The following is an 18,090-nucleotide window of genomic DNA, read 5'->3' on the forward strand; positions in this document are numbered from 1 at the left end:
ATTTAGCACATTTTCTAGTAGGATGATAACAATGCTTTACTACAATGTTTTATCTTATATTGACGCCATCACAAGATAAACTAAAAGTGTGAATCTACAATCTGCACGTGGAATTAGACTGGAACGTTAACAGTAACGATAAAGTATACGACAGATGGAAACAATTCTGTTCTACATTTAACTTACGTTATAAATTCCGGTGTTAATTTAACACGGCTGTGTTTTAATTAGCATTTAATTAACGGTAACTGGATAGTTTTCCGTATAATACAATAAGCATTATAAACAAAAATAAGTCTATGCATTTGTTTATTTATTCGTTATTGTATAAATTGTTTTGAAAAAATGTCTTTCTGCCAAGTTTTTGCGGCGCATTCTTCTAAGCATAATGGTTTCTGAAACCGCTGGATGTAAAAAGTGACATGTATTTAAAAAAGACTTAGATTCTTAGTCTTGTCAAATAGAATTTGTTTACAAAAAGCGAATAAAAAACCGGCCAAGAGCGTGTCGGACACGCCCAAGGTAGGATTTTGTATTGTGCATAGAATCTTCCAAGTTTAGGTAAAAATACCTTAGGTTGCTATTTACTTATAAACTCCTATTAATTCTCAAGCAACCTTATCTGTTATAATTTTCTTTGTAAATTTTATATATATACTAGCATTCTGAATTATCATAAAAAATTTCCACCCAACAGTTTACATTTTAGAGGGGGGACGCTCGATTTAAATGAAGATTTGCACTTTAAAATAGAATATTTCGCAAACCGATCACTAAATCGAAAAAACGTCTTAGCAACCCCACAATTATTTTAAAAGACCTATTCAACAATACCCCACAATGTAGGGTTAGTTGAGAAAAAAATCACCCGCATCTTAAATTAACGCCTATGGGAGGTATTTTTTTTAGTTTTTTTACTTTACCACTTTGTCAGCGTGACTGATAATGTATATTCATGCCAAATTACAGCTTTCTCGTACTAACGGTATCTGAGCTTAGCCGCGGACAAACAGACGGACAGACATGGCGAAACTATAAGGGTTCCTATAGTTGACTATTGAACCCTAAAAAAAGATGATGCTAGGAAATGTAAGAACAAGTAAGGCAAGGTTGTTGTTGTACTTCAGCAAAGTAATACCGAAAGTAATCAATTAGCTAAAAAAAACTTTTAGTAATTTTAAAAGATCTATCAAATGACATCGCACGTCAAGATCAGCTGAAAAATAATATTTTCTCTTCTCATACTCGTAAAGTTAGTGTTTATGCTGGATCTAGGCGACATAAAATTACTTGTTATGCTCTAGGGCATAAAGCAAAATCTTCGTCTAAGACCAAGGCAATCAAGGTAAGCAGCCACAAACAAAGAAGTTTGTACATAATAATAATAATGATGCATCAACAATAAAAGGTACATAGTAAGTGAACAATTGTTTATTTCCTCGCCATTGAAGTGAAAAGCAGAGTATAAAACTCGAGCATTAAACCGATTTTTCCCTCGACGTTTGTATCCACCCTCCTCGTACCGGCTCGGGTGGCTATATGAACGGCTCGGGTAAAATGGCTCGTTTTATGCTCTTGTTGTACAATCTACTATTTCTCTCTACAACGCATAATCATAACGTCTTTTCAGTCTGTTAAATAGCGGTATTCGTTTGAATATTAACTCTCGTTTTCATCATCATTATCTTTTTCAAAATTCCACTCAGAAGAGTAGATTTTTATTAAGTACAGCCATAAAAAATGTCTTTCAAAACAAATTGGATTCAAATCCAAAACAAACTTAAACTTAATTAAACTCACAATCAAATTCCAAGCTGAATTCACTTTCGATTACCAAAAGTTTCAATTATAACTAACAAGGTCATTGCCCTATCTGACAAACAATCCAATTTGTCTGCTCACTCTACATTACCCAATGTTAGGCTGCAATTATGAGTACCATGTCACTCTAACGAATCGTATGAGTTGTTTAGCAGAACGGTGATGGAATGAGAACGACATGGTGCTACGTTCGTGGTTCAGTCGGTAAGGATGATTCAGCCGTATTTGGTTTAATTCGAGCATTTAAGTCGCTTCTTTTATTTAGATAATAACGGTATGTTGGTGGTAAAAGGAAATATTGTAACTTGGCTACAGTTTATACGTCCCACGGCTGGGCACAGGCCTCCTCTCAGAATGAGAGGGCTTGGGCCGCAGTTCCCACGCGGGCCCAGTGCGGATTGGGAACTTTAGGCGGGTTTGTGCAGGTTTTTCTCACGATGTTTTCCTTCATCGTACCTATTAGCTCGTGGTAAATTTCAAATGTAATTTGCACATGAATTTCGGAAAACTAAGAGGTGCGAGCCGGGGTTGAACCCACGATCCTCTGCTTGAGAGGCCGTAAGTCAAACCACTGGGCCACCACGGCTTCAGCTACAGTTAAGCTAACTTGCTCAAAAACGGCAATTAATTGAACAAGCACATACTTTTATTAATATCACACACGACTTGATCACTTTACATTGTCAAATTATAGCTTTCAATTTTAAAGTAAAGTAAAAGTAAAGTAAAATAATCTTTATTGCCAAAAAAAAACCTAGCTGAGTACAACTCACAAAAAATAAAAAATAAAACATACAATAAAATTTAGAATAAAACGAATTATTAAAACTAAAAACACTAAGAATTTTAGCAATGGGTCCCAATCTCAGCGTATGCTAGGCATGCCCAGCGCTGGTTTCGTCATTTTCACTCATAATAACAAACACACTCGGGACTTATCACGCTAAACAACGAGTAATAATTAGCTCGACGTTTCGCCCACATTATACAGTGGCCGTGGTCGCGAGTAGACAAAAGTTTGGGGCATCATGTTTGTTTAGCAGCGCGAGTCCTTCGAACTACCCGCACTTCATTACAAATTAGTCACTGGCTTCAAAATTGTCAAAATTCAAAAATTATGACGACTTTTCTACCACAATACAGCAGCCGTAATCATAAGTAGACAACTATAATAAGTCATTCTATTTTCAACTTCTTGTACCTACTTTTCATCATTATCATTATCTCAGCCGTAGGACGTCTACTGTTGGACAGAGGCCTCTCCCATTGACCTCCAGTTGCTTCGTTTGGCAGCGGCCTGCATCCACGTGAACCCACGGTTTTGGCCAAGTCATCTATCCATCTCGTTGATGGACGTCCTACGCTGCGCTCGAGAACTTTTCGGCCCCAACGGCCATCAGGTATAAAATAAAATCGTTACATTGTCGTGTCGTAACTTTTTTTTTATTCGACTGGGTGGCAAACGAGCAAGTGGGTCTCCTGATGGTCAGAGATCACCACCGCCCATAAACATCTGCAACACCTGGGGTATTGCAGATGCGTTGCCAACCTAGAGGCCTTAGATGGGATACCTCAAATGCCAGTAATTTCACCGGCTGTCTTACTCTCCACGCCGAAACACAACAGTGCAAGCACTGCTGCTTCACGGCAGGATTAGCGAGCAAGATGGTGGTAGCAATCCGGACGGATCTTGCACAAGGTCCTACAACCTGCTCGCACACGTTGCTTATAACAAAAAACATACAAAGAATGTACGTTGCATCACCCTAATCTAGTAATGAAACCCAATATGTATAATGATATTTCGGTTCGTATCGTAGTTTAAGCGAGGCTATAAAAAAAAACGCGCGGGAGGGCCGGTAGACACAAACCTCGAACTTCGAATTTTATAGTAGCCCCCTGTCCACCGATATCGCACACCTATAATCAGCATGAACCAAATACAGTCCTTGTATATTTTTATTTAACTTGTAACGTTTAAGAGCTCAATTTCATCTTTTTCGTGATCTGTGCGTGGTTTCATTTACTTAATTGTGGTTATTTCAATTAGAATTATTCATTAACAATAGAGCTAAACAAACCAGAGAGCAGTCAATTAGCATATGAAATGAAATCATTGAAATAATTTATTTTGCTTTAAACATGGTACCTAATTTATAATGTCTCTCAATATTTTTTCAAATTAAATAAACATAAATCATAAATAACGTTTCTGGGGACCCAAGAGCTGGCGCGTACTTATCCCAGCGGATCTCACTTATGGTCCAAAGGGGTAATGCGGCCAGCGTCATGGGAACCCTGCCACAGGCAGATCTTTTAGACGGGGTTTCTTTTCATAATTTTCATTGTTATAGTTAGTTAAGATATCTTAGGTTAGTTCTTTTTTATTTATGTAAACTCATAATTGTACAAAATAATGTAAATTACTTACCAACCCAAAAAAATAAATAAAGAAGAAGTCCAGTACAAGCTCTGACGATACGAGTAGTATTATTAAACGCCAGATATTACAGATGATTTACATTCTCATGCTCTGGTATAATATAATTCCCTTTGCCATCGTAAAGCTGTTACTGGACATAGAGTTTAAGCAAACTGACTCCGAGATGCTACTGATTGTACAAATGATAAACCAAACTGACAGATCGTTTAAAATGCTTTAAAACATCATCTTAACATTCAACGAAAAACTTATTACAGTCAAGCGACTGACGGGATTATGAAATGAAACCGGTTTTGTTTGCTTCCGCATAATTATGGTATTCGGATTAATGATAAAAAGGGTATATATCAAAATACATAATCTTTAAAAGGTATAATATACTAAATACATAATGGTCATTTAATATAATGCATTTTTTTCAGATATTATCATCTTTTCGGGATTATTAAGAAATAAAAATGTTGTATTGTCAAGTTTATCCGAAAATTATGTTAAATATCAAATGGCCATTATGTATTTCATCTATTAAGTATTCTTTTTAAGCTTTAGTTTATTTTGATACGTCCCGATAAAAGAAATCCCGTGTACTGTTCTTATACCATCAACACAAAACTGACTCGAGACGAGTTTCACAGTATAAATACTTACATGAAATGATAATTAAATATCATGGTATTTGAAACCAATTGAATTAACCTCGAAACTAAACAACTCAAATCACACAAATCAGTGTTTTATAATAAGTTAAAAGAGTTCTTGTTAACAAATATTTTTTACAGCTTAAAAGAGTTTTTTGAGTACAATGGTAAAAGTTGACAATATGGAATTTATTTAATTTGAATTATTTTATATTTTATGTCTTGGAATTTATTATTGAATGTCTGCAACATTGATAGATTTGATACTTGTATTTATTTATATGGATAATGTATTTTCATTCATAGGATGCTTAAATTGTTTATAATCAATAAATAATAAATAAATATCATGGGACACTTGACACCAATAAATTTGACCTAGTCCCAAACTAAACAAAGCTTGTAGGTACTATGGATACTAGGCAACGGATTAACATACTTATATATATGAATACATACTTAAATACATATTAACATCAAAGAGCCGTTCATACAAATATCTGCCCGGCCGGGAATCGAACCCGGGACCTATGATGTAATGCCGGGAGTAATGGATTGTGATTCGTATTCATTTCGTATGAATAAATTTTATTTGTTAAGATTATGTATCTGAGTGTGGCCTGTGCTTTATTTTATTGTAATTTAATTTAAGTTATTGAAAGTACCTATTTTATTAATATTGAACTGCATGTGTTATAAGTTTATAAGTATAAAATGATTCCTGCCGGGGTCCATGTGGCACAATTATGTTTTACGACCTGTACAAATACCATAGTTGCAATAAGGAATTGAATTGAATTGAAAAAAAATATGCAAAGGAGTCCTTTTAGTCAACGTTCCGAAGATGCTAACAGCGTTCCCTCTCTTAACAGCTAAGCTAATTCTAGGTCGAGGAAGCTGGCGTCCACTAGACGTCTACTACCCTCTTTGTTACTTTTCTTATAACTTAAGGCTTATCTTATAAAATAAGGTCAATCTTAGTCAAAAAGTGTTAATAGCCGTGACAAATATTTTCAAATTAAGTATAAACCAAAAAAAAATTTTTTTTCAAAATTCGAACATTACAAATTAGTTTAATCACCAACGAAGTACGTACGGTAATATTCGTTCAAGTGAAAGCGAAAACTATAATGGCCACTAAATTTGGGAAATAAAAAAGTACAGACGCCAAATTTGAAAAAAAAAAGAACGCAATTGTAGTAGACACATAATCGGCGCTGGGCGGTCTGCGCGAGCGTCAGCAGACAAAATTAATCAGGAATTTGGCTTACGAGACCGCGTCAATGAATGGAGAATGTCGGACAATCTCTGTTGCTAACCGTACGACCGGACAGCCGTGTCAATTGAGTTAAGTTTTTTAACGACTTTTTATCGGCACCATACTTTTTCGTGGAAGAAAGTGGTCGAAAAACGATTATTATGTTAGGAAGCTTTATATGTCGTGCGCCTGTCGCATGGCGATAACGTTGCCAGTAAATATTTGAAAACCGTTGCGTGCATGTAATTTGCAAAAAAATCACATTACTGTCTAAATTTCATGCGCGGTAGTATAATTTTACTTTTCAATCGCTGTAATAATGTATGTTTTCCCTGGTAACTATACGGAGTTACTTTTTGTGTCTAATGACTTATGTGTATTGAAGAGTAGGTAACGAAACTGCTTTAAAATAGCAACGCATTGCTTCTACCGACCTAAGTGGCTTTTTAAGTCTAGTTTCCGTTCCGTTTCGATTGCCATACATTCTTCCGGAATGTGACTTTATTTGCGAACTACTTTCCGCTGGCGTTCGTGTCGTCACAGCCTGGTGTCTATATGTTTTTATGTGTTTAGTTTTTAATGGTTCCCACTGAAAAACAAAGTTGCGGCTTTCCGCAACATTACGCTGCACTGGGCCCCAATTTATACTATTCAATGTTTTTTTTTTAATAATTATTTCTTCCTAACGTATTTTTTCTGTGTATTGAATATGTGTAAATAAATGTCTCTCAATATATAAATACATATTATTCTGTAAAGAGAATGTTTCCCTTTACCGAAGAGCACGACCGTGATAAAATGGTGATAAATGAATTTCGAAAAACTCAGAGGTGTGAGCCCATATTTGAACCCACGGTCCTCTGCTTGAGAGGCCACAGGTCAAACCACTCGGCCACCACGGCTTGAGTGCGCTGAGGTTGTCTTGAGGTTGAGGTTGCCTCGGGTTCGATTCCCAACCCTAGCTTATCTTTTGTGTTTATTTTACAACGTGCTCTTTTCAATAAGCAACTTTTTATTTTATATCGCAAAATTCCCGTGGGATGTGGCTTTGCAAGATGAAGGCACATCAACTAGTTACGTATAAGTTACTAACATCTGATAATCATTTTTACCCGACAAATTAATTGAGTAACTGCTATAAAATGTCCGATTGTGAGTCAATTAAAATCATAATTAGTGAGCCAATGAATTCGATTAATGGCCTTGTTAAGAACGTACGTGACTTTTATAGGCATCACGATTCATGTTTACATAAGAAAGAATAAAGTCACTCTATTTGTCTTTATAGTTATAAGTTGTGGGAGGAAGATTAGCTTCGCTAACCGCCGGCCGGTAGATGGCGGTGAACACCTTTTGTGTTAGAGTAACGGTAAGTCGCATTGAAATCCATAAAAGGAAGTGTAGTTGCGTCAAAGCCAATAGATTATTGTCTGAATCTTGAATCTTGAATGGCTTCGCAATGTTTACGTTCGCTTTAATTAAAGCTGGTGTTAAATTTAATAATAATTCGAAAAACAATTATTTTGATATAGGGTTGGGATAGTAGTTTAGTCTGAAAGATATATTAAAATTAAAAGCTAGGTTATCCGACAGAGAATCAGAGTCATCAACATAGTATAAAGGATTAGTAAAAAGTGGTAGTGGGTTCGCCATATTTGTCAAAGAACCGATAATCGCTGGGATAAACGAGTTCTTGAGAGCAGATCGATTTAAAAAAGTAACTGTTAGAGGCTGGAACTGACAAGCTAAAGGTAAGATAACTTTTAGGGGCGACATTTCCAGTAGTAGATAGCTATAGACTGATGATACTATGAATACAAAATTCTCAAAATTATAGAGCCAGACAATATAAATTTTGATTTAGAAACTACTGTTTCCATTGCCTTTTAGTCCCCTTTATCCTATATTCTCATCCTCATGTGCACTATTCTAATTACCGTGTCGCTTTTTTTCCGCGCTAGTGACACGGAATTAAACAGATAAATGAGAATCACAGCAATCCTTTTCCAGATGTGTGCCCTTAGTCGAAATACCGTGTCGCAGAAAAAAGTGACACGGTAATGAGACGGGTGCTCAATAGAATGAGAATGGCTGCTATATCTAACTTTTCTCATCATATAATATAAAGATTGACTCCTGAGTAGTGAACAAAAATTGTTGTTTTTAACGCAGAATTCAAGTCAAATACAGTGTATTAGCTCCAGAAGCAAACAATTAAACTTTAATTGATTTGCGATAATTATTTTAAACAGTAAAAACGCCCAATCGTACCTATGGTCACCCTGTTCTAAAACATTTTTGTTCTGTTTGAAATTTGTCATTATCAATATAATCTTTTTAACATTTCTAGCCAGCAACTACAAATAAGTTGAATTGAATACTCGTAATGTCTATGACAGTACAACATAAGAAGTAAGGTAAACATGATATTATTTACAATTAAACAGGTATTTTTATTAATCATAAAACTGCATTTACAAATTGTAGAATATTATTACAAATAATGTTTAAAGGTGCAGAGTTAGAAAAATATGTTTATGTTCACGACTTAGCAGTCGCCTTGTGTTATAAACAATAATCCACACACTTTCAATAGGACTAAAGAATTAAGTCTAGAACCTACAATCACAAGGATAAGTCTAACATTATTCAAGTGCAAAGTGCAGGTAAATAAGAACTCCCAACTCATAAATTTCTATTTTCATTTATTTTAATATTTCAGTGACAAAGATAGTCTCTCTTCTTTTAATGTAAGTAAAAAGGGGTTGATACAGCCATAGCGATGGATTTATCGTGCCGTTCTACGCCTGTAAAATGGATTCTAAATAAGACAAGTTCAGCAAACATCACGAGGAGTAGAGAGACCAACCGCCGATAGTATTTAGACTGGATATAGTTATCTAATGGCTTGATGTTGACTACATTAGTTTGTATCAGCAGCAGGTACGTTTGCTCAACGAAATCGAGGATTTTTCTTTCATATTTACATTTTTTTTTTCGTTTGGATAATCTGCTAATCAATGACATTATATCTACTGATCCTTCACATGTCGCTCCCATACCTATTATCAACTCGATCTATGTATTTTAATATTCCTACACATAAATAATAAAGAATTAAACTTTGTTTTTATTATTTGTTTTTGTTGTAGGTTGCTTGGAAGAGATTGCTCTGAATCAATAAAACCACCTATTACTTACCTCGGAAAACTACAATTTACTACTCACTATGTACCTTGTTCAATACGTAAGTCATTGTATTGTAAATTTGTACGAAGTAATGTCTAAAACTACTGAGTCTTGAACTATCTATTATGACAGTCTTGACCAGCTGCCTCTACCGGGTTCGAACCCGGCACCTCTAGCTTCACAGTCAGGTTAACTAACAAGTCTCTAGGCTATTCGGCTGTCCACAAAAAAACTTAAGCTACTCTTTATATGCCAATCTTTAACATCCTGCTGGCATTTTCTCCACATCGTAACATCTTGGGCGGGACATTTCGTTGTCATTGTTGCATAGCATTGCGCTGATTTATGTCCCTGATCTCACCTCTTTGTCGCTGTATAAGCACCTTTTGTGACAACTCTATGCGTGTGCGCATACAAACGTATAAAAATAAATATCTCGGACAAGATTGCCCGCACTCACAAGATTGCCCGCGCGAACTTGTCACTTAAAGGTACCGATAAAGAAGCACCATTTAAGCCATTTATACTGCCTTATTGGGCGATTAAATCACACGATGTTCGTGAAGAGGGAAACAAAATTATTATTTTTTAAACTTAGCTTTAAAAGGCGTAAGTTGGTAGTAAGTTGTAAGTAGTTAATAAGTTTTTATATATATATATATATATATATATATATATATATATATATATATATGTAAACTCTTTATTGCGCATAAAAACATACAAGTGCACAGAAAGAAATACAAAAGCGAACTTATCCATGTTAAGGGGTCTCTTGCATCTAATCTTGTTCAGAGAAGATAGTTCGTAAAAATAGAAAAACTGACATATCCTCATTCATAAATTTTTCAGTTTATTTTTTCTTCCCATTTTTGTCACGAATAAATGTTTCATTTCTTTCTTTCTTTAAAATTACGTGCGAATGAAGAAAAAAGTAATACTCGTAAAAGGAAAAAGGAATTCCGATTTTTTTAAATGGTCATCTTGTAGAACTTGATAAATTAGGTTTGTTTTAATAAAATTCAGAAAAAATAATGGATTCGCAGAAAAAAGAGTACTTACTTAATTTTTAATTATGCAAAAATACTACATTATGACTTTCAACAATAATGCGAGCCGATATAGACCTAGCTTAGGCTTCTACCCCGTCGTTTGCTTTTGATACCTGATTGTTGTGTGTACTTAGCGTAGTATCTGATTAAACTGTATAGGTTATATTTACCGGAATAGTATGAGGTTTACCTTTAAAGCTGGTTATAAGGGATCAGGGACAGTTTATGATTTTTTTAACATAAATATATTTTTTCTATCTAGCACAACTTTCTGGTAATAATCACCATCGATTATTTTACCCACATACAGCTAAATTAATTATGAACTCTCGTTGTGATATTTTTTATATTTTTACAAGCTTTTATTTAATCCGCAAAGATTTTTATCCGGGTCAAATCTAGCACCTCTAATTTCACCCATTGTTTAGAGGATTAACTCATAATTTGACATAGGTATTAATGATGTAAGTAGTTAGTATTGTTTTTAAGAAATTATTTGCAATTTTTAGTTCGTTATAAATAATTGGAAAACTTTTAGAAATATGTACTTGGATCACAAAAGATTGTACACATTCATAAACAAATATACAGAATCCAAAAGATATGATCGGCAATGCCTTACTGGCCCATATTTTATTTATACTGGCTCATACAACGCTTAAAGGTAAGAAGTAAATAAATTGCCTGCATTTAATCGTGCGTGTGATACGCATATTAAGCAAGGAACATTATTGAATACCTACCCCAGGCTGCTCCTGCTCATATAAAATTAACAGTTACAAAACGACGTAAAGGGCATCGCTCTGTTTTTTATCTTACTAGTTGTTGAATTTTTTGAACGTGCACCAACAGGAACTATACAACTGACCAGAATCCCGCTAATATTATAAATGTGAAAGTTTGTAAGTCTTTTTGTTACCTCATCATGTCTAAACCGCTGAACCAATCGGTATACAGATACTTTAAGTCCCGGGGAAGGATATAGTATAGTTCTTATCCTTGAAAATTGCATAGTTCCCGCAGGATCGCGATAATCGAATTTCAAATCAATTTATTGCTAGATTATCGATAATCATAAGAATTCTACGCAGATGGAGTCGCAGACAACAGGCTAGTTCATAATATTAAGATCCTAGTGTAGTTAGTTAACGTCAGCGTACGCCTAACTTTCAGTTTTAGTTTCCGAAAAGTTTAGCGTTAAATTTGATTTACGGACGATCTGACGATTAACAAATTAGGTCCAAATCGGATTTGATCAAAAACTTGATAATAACCCATTTTCGGACATACCGTACCAGTCTCCCAAGTAGCTACACCGTTTACTATATTACTTGTAAAATCACTAAGACGCATAAAACAAAAAAAAGTTAAAACTAATAACTAACTTACATCATTTGCGTCAATATGGCGCCAACTTTCAGATTAATACTTTCATTTACCACAAAGCGTTGGTTGATCGCTCATCTATAGCGATTTATCATCAGATCATACCAACATAGTAGCAGTGATCTAAGGGGACAAATTATAGTGTTGCAAGCCGTACTAGGCGGGTGCTTAGACGGTTTAGTGAAGGAAACCATCAATATAACTTATCTACTAGTATATCTACTTGTTCCAGGTATAAATACTTGGTATATGTACTCAGTAGTTGATGGGCTATATGATATTGTGAAGCTACTTGTGAAGGGTGCTTGATAGAGCTAAGGCTATTAATTATATAGCACTATAAAGGTCCGCTATGCTTTAAGCTTCCTATTTGATGTAATCGACATTAACTTATAATATGGAAATTTCATAGCCTGCCTCAAGCAAAGTGCTAGAAGTTTATTAAAAAATCGGCAAATGGCGAGTTGGACTCCTGTATCGAGGGTTCGGTATAATTTTGTACGTAGCAGATATTAATGCTGGTGACTGTACATAGGCATCACCCTAATCTAGTCACAATACATCATATATATACGTATCAACAACACTGTCTAAAAATAGCTTATGAACCGTTCAAGTATTTCTTCCAGTTGCTGCACAGGCATTTGGCCCACATCGCTCGCTTGTAATATTAAAGTCAAATTCTTACACGCACTCTGACTGACGAATGATTTCAAAAGAGCTTTTTTTATAACGTTAGCACTTTCAATTAAGACTTAAGCAGAACAACACTAAGTTTAATTTTAAGTGGTTAAGCTCATGCTGGTTTAAGGTTCGTAAGTAGCTTTGAGATGCGGTCATTTATCAAAATAAAGATCATTTCACGCCTCTTCGCGTGGTACAGGTTAATTGACAATCCGTTAACTGGAGATAGTTAATGAAATAGTAATTAATGTTGTTATATAACAATAGTCATCAGAACGGCTGATCGCTTCAACTGTTTTTGACCGAGCACGCGAATCGTCTCCGTTTAGCTTCGGCAAAAGTGCTTTCGTTCGTCCGACTGTCTGTTTTCTTCGACAGGTCGCATTTGTGAATCATTTCTAGCAACATTTTATAAGCAGGTTCGATAAATACGGTTTTTTGCCAATCCAGTTTTTTTTTAAATGACGGAACCTTAGGGGTTGCCATTTCGAAAAACTCGCGAGATGTAGGTACAGCTCTCAGAGTCAAAGTAAGTAAATGAACTGCAGTGGAGTAAAGTGGTATAAAATAATATCAAGCTTAGCTCTACGTGTTTCTTCACGATGTAGTGCGTTAATGCTACTCGTAATGTAGGTACTTAACTATTTTTATTAAATAAAGTTCATATCAATAGGACGTTCACTGTTGGATATAGGCCTCCCCAATAGACCTCAGTTGCTTCGGTTGGAAGCGGCTTGCATCCTCCGTGACCGCGGCTTTAACCAGGTCATCCGTCCAACTCATTGGTGGACGTCCTACGCTGCGCTTGCCTCCGTTCGAGAACTTTTTGGCCCAAACAGAACTGTTCTTCGTTCTTTAACGAGCTAGGCAATTCTTTTGGGTACATCGAAGACGCTCGTTCTTCTACAAATCTCTTCATTTCTGATTCGATGCTGTAGCAACTCTGAGCATATTTGAATATAAGACTCATTTATATTGAAGTTAATTATAAGGTTATTACCAAGTTTTTCAGAGTAGATAATAATATGTAAAACTTTGTCATAAAAATGCAGATATAGTCAACGTTAAATTAAGTAACGTACTTCCGCCGGTTAGTGACTTCAATGAAATCTTACATTAGTTACAATTTATCATACAAGTTCTGTATCCATTTATCAGTTCATTAGCATATCCAGAGATGCAATCAAATATTTAATTTTATTTAATCCTGACATATGTCGTCCAATCTAAGTCCAAGTAGTATAATAATTCATCTGGACATGCGGTCTTGGCGCCTGTAACCAATGCCTATAAAATAATATAATTCTCGACTACATCTGGTCTAACTTGCAAAGACATTAGCTAGATTACAAATCTCCGATTAGCTGGAAATAAATTAAAAAAATATATACTTTCAATGAGCTTCTAGCCTTGAAGAGCCTTAGGTTCTATTTATCTGTAAATACAGAGGATGGGAGCAGATTCCATTAAATATAATAATAATTATAATTCCATTAGATAAACACGATCCAAGTATGTACATCTCGTAAAATATGTTTAACTTCATTTAATTCAACTTAAAAAAATGACAACCATCATTATTCCTGGTTTATATTTTTTTAATCTGCGTATACTCGAATATCATCCATAACAGAAGCGTAAAATTAAATCCTTTTGATTAGAAATGCGTAAGATGGCCAGTACGATTTTAAAAATCATATAAGTAAAACTTTTAAAGAAATGTCTTAAGCATGAAATGACCATTTTAATGGTCAAAGATAACAACTTTTAAATTGCCGCATTAAAAGCTTAGCGTTTTTTTTCCATCTCCATTTATGTCAGTAGTTTGCCTAAGCTAATCGAATTACTAGTGCGTGGTTATAGAACTAGAGGTAGTAACTGAGTTGTTATCATGTGTATTTCCTTGCAGAATTTTATTTTGTTAATGCATGCATTTTTTGTATTTGCTGTAATACGAGCACATAATTAAAACACATCGTACTTGTCAAACATTAGTTCAGCAACTTTTAAAAATAATGGAGTCTTTAGATTTTTCCCTTTTCATACCAATTAAATACTGCTATCATATCAATGTACGCCATCCTAGAACCCAACTAAAGTCGCCTGCCATACTACAAACATTAAACATTTTGCTTTACATTGCTGCTGCGAATAAACTTTAAAGTGTATTAAAAATAAAGATAATCATTTTCTAAACCACACCCGGTATACGTGGAGTTTTCCATATTTTTGAATATGTGCCACTTTGGTGAGTACGAGGGGTAATCCTCTATAATATAATCCGACGGGAAGAGAGAGGGCAGCTGAACCTGCATTGCACAGTATCGACTTGAAGAGCCCCATCCCAGGGAGGCCAGTAGGCGTCGCGATATCATTTCATGCGTCCCACAATGGCCACGAGAGAACTTTTGTGTTGTTTATTGGGTATCTCCCTTATGGACGAGCCCCACATTTCCCGGACAGAGCTGAATAAAGCACAATTTTTCACACCATAAGAAAAGAAGGCTAAGATAAACCTATGTATGCCAGTAATTACTTCTGGGAACCGAGAACTCCCTGAAAGGCGTAACCTCTAAGCCAAATCTCACTAATGCAAGTACCGGTGCTTAGTAGCAAGATTAGGATACTGATGGCGATACAGACTCATCTTACACAAAATTCTACCACCTACTTTTTTATGTAACAGCAGACAAATGATCAGACGGTTCACCTGATGTTAAGTGATTACCGTCGCCCATATACGTTGCCAGCCTTGCAGCAAATGGTCCACTTGCTTTTTGCAGGTAACCATATCCTACACCTACCCTACCATGTAGTTACCTATAATACAAACTACTTAAAACTAAGTAAGCAACTTTATTATCCTACGTATTCTTACTTACCAGCTCTCAAATCCGCGATTCGATGTAAAGTGGGTGAAGTGCACACGCTTCTCAATCAGAGTATCTCTCGATCTGAAACAGATAATTCTAGTTAACAATAGCCCATTAGAAGGCGAATAATTCGACCAATCAGATCCCAGGCAAGTCCCGGTGCATGTGAACGGCGTTTGTTTTAAGCAGGTAAGATCTGTGCCTCCTGTGAAGACTAATATAACTCGAAATGTGCTACTTTATTAGGAATAAAAATCTCTAGTTAAATTGGTCTTCATAGGAAGCACGGAATTAAAGAAAAGAACTGTCGTGTGTCTGCAGGGCTACTACAAAACTCGAAACTCGAAGTTCGTGTTGTGCATTCCCTTAGTATAAGTGTCAGAGGGACCGCACGACACGAACTTCGAGTTTCGAGTTTCGTAGTAGCCCTGCTGATCTTAAGCTGAATGCTACGCTCGACTGGTATAAATTTCATATCCTTTTCTTACATTTTGGCCTTTTGACAATTTTTATAGCTTTTTTATGTTATTAGCAGGCATGTATTGTATAAGTATTGTATGTATGTATTTATATATTATATCATTTGTATTTATTTTGATACTAATGTTTTTTTTGTTTGTTCTTTCTTTTGTTTTTATGTCGGCCTACGGTTACCTAAGACTTTAACATAATCTTAAGATGAATGTAATGATTGTCTGGAAGAGGTCGCTTTTAAGCGATAAGACCTCCTATTTTCTACCCTGAATTTATGTGTATATAGATTTTTTGTACTGATTTGTGGTGTGCAAGCATATTTGTATTGTATTGTAAATCTAGTTACCTTTGACGTGGTACCTACACATAGAACATCGATCAATGCTTGGAAAATGTGAAACACAATCAAACAAATTCTGAAAATCATTTCTGAAGTGTTAAATCAAACCCCAACCTCTTACTAAAATGGTCCCGGATGCATTTTAAACGCCTTACAACCTGCTGCGGCAAATTTAACTAGAATGCAAATCAATCGAGTTACAATCGATTCTTACTCCTTTTATTTCACCCATCGATTAATGGTTTAAGTTACTTAACATGGCATCACTATCAACGTCACTTTCTAATCATGTTTTGACAGCAACTCAACTAGGTACTTCAACAGGCAATATTTTAATTAATAAATAAGTAAATTAAAAGGTTTCTGACCGAACTGTTCACGCGTGTAATGTGTATCAATTTGGTAGATAGGTATACCGAGTTGCATGTGCTTTTACTCACAAAAAATACAGTATTTAACTAGTATTATTACAATACAATACAATACAAAGACTATTTATTGTACACCAGAAATAGTAAGTAGTAGTACTTAGTAGTATTATTTGGTAGTAAATTTTTTTTTTTCAATATTAACTTGACAAATCATGTTGACGAATGGAAAAACATCTTTAAGCTACCTTCACGTACATATAACAAAGTTAGAAAGGTTTGGAATCCAAGATTAGAGAGAGAAGGACTTACTAGTGTGTAATGTCACACGCAAGTAGCACTGTACCTACTGCCTAGAGAAAAGCGTTTTAGAATAAGACGGAAATATAGTTTTTTTTTTCAATCACTATATTATATACAATTTTTAACCGAATCATTTTTTTTCTTCGCTAAATTTTGCCTGTATATCTATATTTTCTAATTTAAAAACCGTCCAAGTTTGTTCGCACACTGAAAATTCTGCACAAATTTTAAGCATAAAATAATATTTCCATGAAAAACAAAGTCATTATTTGTGGACCAGTAGTTTTACGATTACATCATTAGACATTTTACGATCAGGCTATAGTAGGTATGACCCTGACTGTGTCAACGGAAACACCCTATAGGTTTTCATTTTAATAGCATCCTCACCATTTTGATCACTTAAGGCGATCTAAATCATTACCTGGCTTGTTTCGATATTACCGTATAAATCTCACTAGCACTTTAACGAGGGAAATTACTAACAATGTGTGGTTAGAAATTTCGCATCGGATCTTATCGTGATATTCGTGATAGGATAGTTTACACTTAAGTAGGCATATCTTGTAGAAATGTTAGTACCATGTTAGTCAAAGTTATTTTTATAGCACACTAGCTTTTTTCCGCGGCTCCGCCCGCGTGGAATTCGGTTATCACGCGCTGTTCCCTCGGGAACTGTGCATTTTTCCGGGATAAAAAGTAGTCTATGTCACTCTCTGGCCCATAAACTATCTCTATGCCGAAAATCACGTCGATCAGTCGTTCGGTTTCGAAGACGGACAAGCATACAAACACACACACTTTCGCATTTATGATATTGGTATGGATTAGTTGAGAAAATCAAACAAACACTATCCTTTTTATAAAAACGGTTTTAATCCACCCCTAAACGTTATTTTACCATTTTGTTGTTGCCAATTAAAACAATGGATGTAAGCAAATGCTTTTTTTCGGGGCACCTGGTAATCCGTGATTTTTTTGTTTTTTGTAGGTCTTCAATCCAAGATCATGTCGTAATATACGACTCATTGATCGTCGGGATATTTTCAAATCTTTAGCGAGTTGACTTGTACTTTGGGCAGGATTTCGCCTACTACGCTCACGAACGATTTTTATCATGTTTTTTGACGCGTACTGATAGTTTTCGACCAGGTTTTGGCCTAATTCGTGAAGATCATGTTTCTTTGAGTCGCTTGATGGTCCGCGATATAAACTTTACATTGATATCTAAATGTTTTAGCTTCGCACGGTCGGATCTTTT

At 35.3% G+C, this 18,090-nt stretch overlaps 1 protein-coding gene across 3 annotated transcripts in view; it reads right to left on the reverse strand.

Moving 5' to 3' along the window:
• Window positions 1-18,090, reverse strand: part of LOC141429184 (uncharacterized) — a 140,894-nt gene that overhangs the window by 69,080 nt on the left and 53,724 nt on the right. For all 3 annotated transcript variants that reach the window (XM_074089443.1, XM_074089441.1, XM_074089442.1), the window contains one exon: window positions 15,354-15,425. The gene's annotated coding sequence lies outside the window, so the exon portion shown is untranslated. The remainder of the gene's footprint in view (window positions 1-15,353; window positions 15,426-18,090) is intronic.

The sequence above is a fragment of the Choristoneura fumiferana genome, chromosome 6 (assembly GCF_025370935.1).
Source record: "Choristoneura fumiferana chromosome 6, NRCan_CFum_1, whole genome shotgun sequence".
NCBI classification, from domain to species: domain Eukaryota; kingdom Metazoa; phylum Arthropoda; class Insecta; order Lepidoptera; family Tortricidae; genus Choristoneura; species Choristoneura fumiferana.